The 7,500-nt window shown below is 39.3% G+C and overlaps 1 protein-coding gene and 2 non-coding genes across 3 annotated transcripts in view; 2 read left to right on the forward strand and 1 right to left on the reverse strand.

The window, feature by feature from the left end:
* Window positions 1-7,500, reverse strand: part of LOC135104852 (homeobox protein unc-42-like) — an 84,806-nt gene that overhangs the window by 50,460 nt on the left and 26,846 nt on the right. The gene's annotated exons all lie outside the window — the stretch shown is intronic.
* On the forward strand, window positions 4,342-4,413 carry Trnaq-cug (transfer RNA glutamine (anticodon CUG)). The gene has a single exon. It is a non-coding gene; the product is annotated as a tRNA-Gln (tRNA).
* On the forward strand, window positions 4,875-4,946 carry Trnaq-cug (transfer RNA glutamine (anticodon CUG)). Its single transcript has one exon. It is a non-coding gene; the product is annotated as a tRNA-Gln (tRNA).

Below are 7,500 nucleotides of genomic sequence, written 5' to 3' on the forward strand. Positions count from 1 at the left end.
GAGGGAAGAAGAAGGGATGAGGGAGTGAGGAAAGTTTGGGAGAGAGAGAGAGAGAGAGAGAGAGAGAGAGAGAGAGAGAGAGAGAGAGAGAGAGAGAGAGAGAGAGAGAGAGAGAGAGAACTGTGTCCTTTGTATCTAACGTGTAATTCTCTCTCTCTCTCTCTCTCTCTCTCTCTCTCTCTCTCTCTCTCTCTCTCTCTCTCTCTCTCTCTCTCTCTCTCTCTCTCTCTCTCGCTCGCTCGCTCGCTCGCTCACTCGTCTTCGCAGCAAAATATTCCGAAGATCAAAGAAAATTCTAACTCTTTATCCCATTAATATTCATCCCAAAAATACTACGAACTAAAAGATGCCGGGAAAGGCTCTTTTTATATGTCCGTTTTCCCTTAATTTCCTTGCTCTCTCTCTCTCTCTCTCTCTCTCTCTCTCTCTCTCTCTCTCTCTCTCTCTCTCTCTCTCTCTCTCTCTCTCTCTCTCTCTCTCTCTCTTGTTTGTTCTTTTGTGTTTTTTTTTCGGAATTCGTTTTTTCTATGTATTGTTTTGTTTTTGTGAATGTTTTTGTTGATGTTGTGTATGTTTGTTGTTTTCTTTTCTTTTTTTTTAAACGGTGCTGTTATTCGCAGTTTTTTTTTTTTCATGGGGCAGTATTTATTATTTTCTATTTATCAATCTATTTGTTTATTTATTTATTTTTTTTCATTCAGAGAAGTATATATTGAAGTGACGCTTATGGTTCACACTTATCACTCTCTATATATTTAACTTTTGAAGGTCACCAGTGTTCTGAATTAGTTTTATTTTTTTATTTTTTTTTTTCATAACTACTAGTAACCTTCGTGCTCGTTAACACCGCCACGCTATAACGTAACTGCTTCTAATTGGCTGCAGTGTAGTGTTTGCAGGATTTTAGTAATATTTAAACTAGAAATTCTGTAACATTATGAGAAAAAAAATACATATCGGAAGTGATTCGGGTTTTCAGGAGTGCAGGTATTATTTAAACTAAGAATTCTGCTGCATTAGTAAGAGATAAAGAGAGAGAGAAAAAAAGACTCATAGTGGAAGTTATTAGGGCTTTTACATGATTCTAGTGAGAGTTGAACAGAGAATTCTATACCGCTAATAGAAAAAAAAAAGACAATGGAAGTTACATGAGTTAGAAAAAAAAAGTTCGCAAGATTCTAGGAAAAGTTTAGCCAAGAATTATGCTTCTACTCGTGTGTGTGTATATATATATATATAATAAATAAAAATCTATGGTACAAGTTATTCTGTGTTTTCAGAAGTGTTTACATGATTTTAGTCAGAGTTGAACCAAGAATTCTGAACTGTCAATTGAAAAAAAAAAAAATCCATGGTGGAAGAGATAGTGCGTAATTCTAGTGACAGTTGAGCCAAGTCAGTAGGATAAAAAAAAAAAAAAAAACACCCATTGTGGAAATCATTCAGGTTTTCAGAAGTGTTTGCAGGATTCTAGTGAGAGTTAGCCAAGGATTCTGCACCGTCAGTAGAAAGGCACCCTGGTGGTCATCTGTGTAGCTGTTCGTTAGTTTTTTTAATGAGAGGTAATCTGAAGTGTTTACGAACCTCAATGTCTGAAATCTGGAATGAAGGAAGGGCAGAAAGAGAGGAAATATAAATTAAGAAAGGGAACAAAGAAGGAAGGAAGAGAAGAAAAAAGAAAGGAAAGTAAAAAAAGAAAGGAAAGAAAAAAGAAAAGAAGGGAGGAGGAAGGAAGGAAAGAAGGGAGGAAGGAAGAGTTGAGTAGACAGCGTTGTGCCAAAAATATAACGAGAGACAAAAAAATAGGGAGTTATTTAGTTTAGGAGAAAGGAAGGAAACGAAAAGGAAAGGAAGCAGAGAAGTTAATTATTGAGGTCAGGATTTTTTGGGTTATTTTTAAAACTGCTACAGGTTCCGCAGGTGTATTGATTAGCCTTGCAAGATGTTACCTTATTTGTCCCCTGTGTGTGTGTGTGTGTGTGTGTGTGTGTGTGTGTGTGTGTGTGTGTGTGTGTGTGTGTGTGAGGCATGCTATTGTTACTGCAGCTGCTCACAATGTATAAAAAGTGAGAATTTGAGTTTGTCACTAAAAAAAGATGCTCATTTAATTGTTTTGTGTTAAGTCTTTTGTTTATTTATTTAGTATTTGTTTAATTATTTTTTTTATTTTCTATTTGTATTCTGTCTTTTGTTTTGTCACTTGAACATTCCAAAATTCGTGTCACTAAAGAATAAGAGGCTTATTTACCATTTTATGTGTTACAAAACTAATTAATCTAGTAAAAAAATATGCGTCTGAAAAATGCTAAGGGAAAAAAATGACTAGCACTGAAATGGTTAAAAATTCCAAAATGTGTCACTTGAACATTCCAAAATTTCGAACTAGGAGTAAAAAACAGAATTTCAGCACTTGACCTAAATTATCCTCATCAGTCTGTTATTTTTGTTACCTGGTGTGTTGTTTGTGTGTGGATTCGTCAGGTGAGAGTTACAGGTGAGGTCTGGCAACACCGTCATCTCTTTAAGTGTTTATTTACATCAACTTCGTAACTTCCTCTTATACTTTAACTTGTTGGCTGAAGTGTTTTGTTTAGTAGGTCTCGTGGAACATAAATAACCTCAAAACTATCTGTATTTTGTTAATTTGTTTATTTGTCTGTTTATTTATTTATTTATTTGTTTATTTATTTATTTATTTATTTATCTATCTATCTATCTATCTGTCTATCTATCTATCTATCTCTTTATTGACAGAGTGCTGCGGAGGCTCACCCAGGACTACAAAACATAAAAAAAAAAAAAAGATGGCTTAGTTTCCTCTTCCCAAAAGTAAGTAGCACAAGATTGCAGTTCTTTTTGTCTAAGAATTTAGTTGTAGACGTGTTTTGATATTTGCTTAAGCATTTCGAATCACCTGGAGTTAAGCAGCAAAAGGGGTGAAAAAATGAAGATATTGTTACATTTTCGTCAGTGAGAATTTGGAAGATTGGAAAGAGAGAAAAAAAAATCACATCGGGGCCAAATTTGAATGAAAAAAAAAAATCATTATCATCGAATGGAAAATAGTTGCTAATCTGTTCGAAAATTACAGAAAAAAAAACTCCACTCAAAGAATACTCAGAAATAAGAAAAAAATATTAAAAAAACTACTTTTTAAACCTTTCACTGCCTTAATCACTAACTACATCGAGACTCCTTTCCAAGCTCTACAGCCACCGTCAAATATTGTACCTCCTAGAAACTGCAGCATCTATTCTTTTTTCATCTCCTTTCTTGTAAATGCTTATAAAGACTCCATACTTTGCTTGTAGTGTTGTCAATTGTTGCATATGGCAGTGAAAAGATTAAAAGACAGCACACGTTTAGCCTCACCATGTGTTCTCCAGCTGTACCCCTTTTTTTATTTATTTACTTTCACTCCACACACACGTTTTCTGTGAGCTGCGCAGATCGGCGTCATTTCGTCACCGCGCACCTAATGCAGCGTGGCGGCGTGCTGTACTTGGCGTCAACAGTAATGGCGCGCTGGGCTGCTGCTACTCGCTTCATGACAGAGCTGTGCTGATGATTGGGGTAAATAAAGCACAAGCATTGCGAATTATCCGTGCAGTGTTGTGAATTGATCGGTAATAGAGTGGAGATGCGCATGATGGCTTCCCGGATTAACGAAACTTTGCAATGTCAATTTGGTTTGATATGTGTTTTGTTTTAGATTCATTTTCTTTTTAATGTCCATCGGTAACTTTCGGGATTGACAATAATATACATTAGCACACGCATGGACGCGTTCATTTCTATGCATTTCTATACATTTGCATGCACATCATTCATTCATTCATTCAATCATTCATTCATTTATTCATTTATTTACTGCACCCCCCTCCCCCTCTCCCACATGCACAATACAGCCACAATCTCGAGGGTGGGCCTGGCTTGGGAGAGTAGAATGCGTTTTGTACACTTTTCACATTTCTGTCCATCTTCCCATCACTTTATAATGATTTCTAACTATATACTCATTTGTATGTCTGGAACCACTCTTGCTTCCTCCGCTTTCGTCGTTTCCCTGTAGTGAAGAAGGGTTGGCGTCACGCACAAGTCTCCTCCAGTTGTTTCTGTCACTTCCACGTCTAGAACTAGTCGGGATTATAGTGACGCTCGAAAAAGGTTCTTTTTTATACATCACGTCCCAGTGTCTCGATAGTACAACAGTGTCAGCTCTCAGAGACAGTTTGTACAAGGACTCAGACACTACTCTGCAGCTTTGACTTGAAATGTAATGGTAGCGGAATTCATAGTCTTTTAGATATTTTCCTAACCGGTCCCGTAGTGTAACATGGCGGTCCCATGGTGTAATGGTTAGCACTTTGGACTCTGAATCCAACAATCCGAGTTCGAGTCTCGGTGGGACCTCGAGGTGAACTATTTTTTAAGGAATATCATCAGAACCTAACGAAACAAGGGAAGCTGCAAGAAGCCACCAGGCCTACACGTGGCAGTCCCTGTATAAAACATGATTTCCTATTTCCACCTATCATCCCCTTTATTATTTGTCTAATCTTTTAAAGCTCCCTAATGACTCAACACTCACATCCTTTTAACTGAGTCTGTTCCATTCGCCTACCCCACTATTTGAAAGCCAATTTCTTTGCATCTCTTTAAATTTAACCTTTTCAAGCTTGAACCTATTATTTCTTGTTCTGTCTGATTGCTGATCCTGAGAATTTTACTTAAGTCAACATTGTTACATCCTCAGTACCACTGTAAGACTTCCACCAGGTGCCCTCTTAACCTACGCCTCTCTAAACAATGTAAATTTAAAAGGATGCAAGTGTCCTTTCCCAATGACAACCGGTCCCGTAGTGTAGTGAGGCGGTCCCATGGTGTAATGGTCAGCACTTTGGACTCTGAATCCAACAATCCGAGTTCGAGTCTCGGTGGGACCTCGAGGTTCAGTATTTACAGGGACTGCCACGTGTAGGCCTGATGGCTTCCTGCAGCTTCCTTTATTTTCTGATGTTCTGATGTTCCTATCAAATTTGCTTTTTTGTAAGAACTTAAGAATATGGAAAATAAGTGAAGCTGCACGAAGCCATCAGGTCTACAAGTGGCAATCCCCGTATGAAACATGATCACCTGTCTCCACCTGTCATTCTCATCCGTAAAATTGTCTAATCTTATTCTAAAGCTTCCAAATGACTCGGCACTAACAACCTGATTACTGAGGCTTTTCCATTTATCTGCCACTCCGTTTGAGAACCAGTTCCTTTGTCTCTTTTTTTTTTCTTTCCTATCTAACTTTAACAAGAGTGAAGCCATTACTTCTTGTCCTGTCCTGGTTACTGACACTGATAATTCTTCTATCTTAAAGTGGTAACAATAATCTAACGCTGCTTGTTTACACCAGGTTTTTGCAGTAGTGGTCATTCTCATCTCAGTCGTATCCATATTGTATTGCATGTCACCCTTTCCTTTCCACAGCTAATGGGAACAGTGGGTGGGGATGAGTCTTTCCCATTACATTCATTTCACTACAAAACATAAGCTATCCCAATTTGTTTTTCTGTTGTGTTGCTTCTATCACTACTATCTTCATTATCGCCATCATCATCGTTCCAGTGCATGACAAAACTTTCCTTCACCATTTTCTCTTCATTTTCTTTCATCTTCTATCGCTGTTGTTCAAGTTTCAACGGTTGGTTGGCATCATGTACACTGAAAGGCTATTCCAGTCATTCCTGTCCTTCGTTCGCTCCCATTCCGTATAACTCAATCTCCACACCCCATCAACTCTTCCTCATCTGCCCCCACTCTCAGGCCGGCGCGCTGCTGTTGGTCACGCTGTTGTCATGGTTGTTGCTCAAGTCTTCTAAACGTGTTACTTGGTGAAACTTATGCACCTTATTAACGAGGTCTCTCTCTCTCTCTCTCTCTCTCTCTCTCTCTCTCTCTCTCTCTCTCTCTCTCTCTCTCTCTCTCTCTCTCTCTCTCTCTCTCTCTCTCTCTCTCTCTCTCTCTCTCTCTCTCTCTCTCTCTCTTGGACTAGACGGTTTAAATCAGCCAGTCGATCAATCACTCAGTCAATTAATTGATCTTTCTTTTTTATCGAACGTACCTTTGAAAAGAAATTTGAAAGGTTGCGTGAAAAACTTTGTAATTCCCTGATTTGATCCCATCTTGAGTACTGAATATAGTTTTGCTCTCCATATTGATGACAAAAGGATATTGTAAAGCTGGGAAGAATGCAACGCAGTGACCAATATGATACTTCGTCTGAAAAAATATTCCGTACGAGGAAAGCCTTAACGAGCAAAACTTATTCAGTCTTTGAAAGCGAAGGTCGCGAGGCAATCTAACAGAAGCTGTAAAACATTCAAAAGATTCGATAACGTTAATGCAATAATTATTTCACAGTTGATCGATTAAATATTGCAATAAGACCAAACAGCCTCAAGAATCAAGACTCCTGGCCAAAGACTCTCGCCAGACGAAGCCCAACACTTCCCCTTCAGTGTGGTCGCTAACGTGTGGAAGTGTTTATCTTGTAGTGTAGCCAAGAGCACAACAGTGACAGCGTTCAGAGACAAAGTGGACAGTGTGTGGCGCCAACCCACAGCTGAGGTCTTGTCCACTGTCACGGCAAAGTGTTAAGATTCGCTCGTGTTTACTGTGAAGTGTCGCTGTGCTGAGGCGGTGCTGGCAGGCTGGCACGGTGGAGGCGGCTGTGGTGGTGGTCTAAACTCTTGCCTGTAAAATAACCATGTAGTTTATCCACATTGCTTGGTACTTCTTTCCTGCCAACGTAGTGTGGAGCGAGGGGTGGCTGGGGAGGAGCCTTCATCTTTGCTATCCTTTTTTGAGCTAGAGGGAGCCATGAGTGGGGAGGAACCTTCATTTTTCCTATCCATTTTCTCTCACTGTATGCTGAATATGTAGTGCAATCCTCACGAACAGCACCGTAAGAAGTAACATGTATGCTAATGTTCTTTTGTTTTCCTTTTTCTTCATTCCCTTCATCCCGCCACTGACTATAAAAAAAACCTGCCTTACTCCCTCCATCTCTAATGCTAGTGAAAATAACCTTACTGCTTCCATCACTACTACTAACTCTGTCCAGCAACCAACAATTCAGTAACCATAGTGTCTTCTCTCTCTCTCTCTCTCTCTCTCTCTCTCTCTCTCTCTCTCTCTCTCTCTCTCTCTCTCTCTCTCTCTCTCTCTCTCTCTCTCTCTCTCTCTCTCTCTCTCTCTCTCTCTCTCTCTCTCTCTCTCTCTCTCTCTCTCTCTCTTCCCGTGGTCTTCAAGTTCCTCGTAGTGTTGGTGAAAAGAAAGTGTCTAATCCCAAAAGGAGCCTGATGGATGTTAATGATTCACGCACGCACGCACGCACGCACGCAGGTAGGTAAGTGGGTAGGTGGGTAGGTGAGTAATGTATCTTTACCTATGCACGTAGTCAACAAAATCCTAATTATATGATGTGGGGATGCAAAAAGAAAAATA

Source organism: Scylla paramamosain, chromosome 11 (genome assembly GCF_035594125.1).
Source record: "Scylla paramamosain isolate STU-SP2022 chromosome 11, ASM3559412v1, whole genome shotgun sequence".
Taxonomy (NCBI): Eukaryota; Metazoa; Arthropoda; class Malacostraca; order Decapoda; family Portunidae; genus Scylla; species Scylla paramamosain.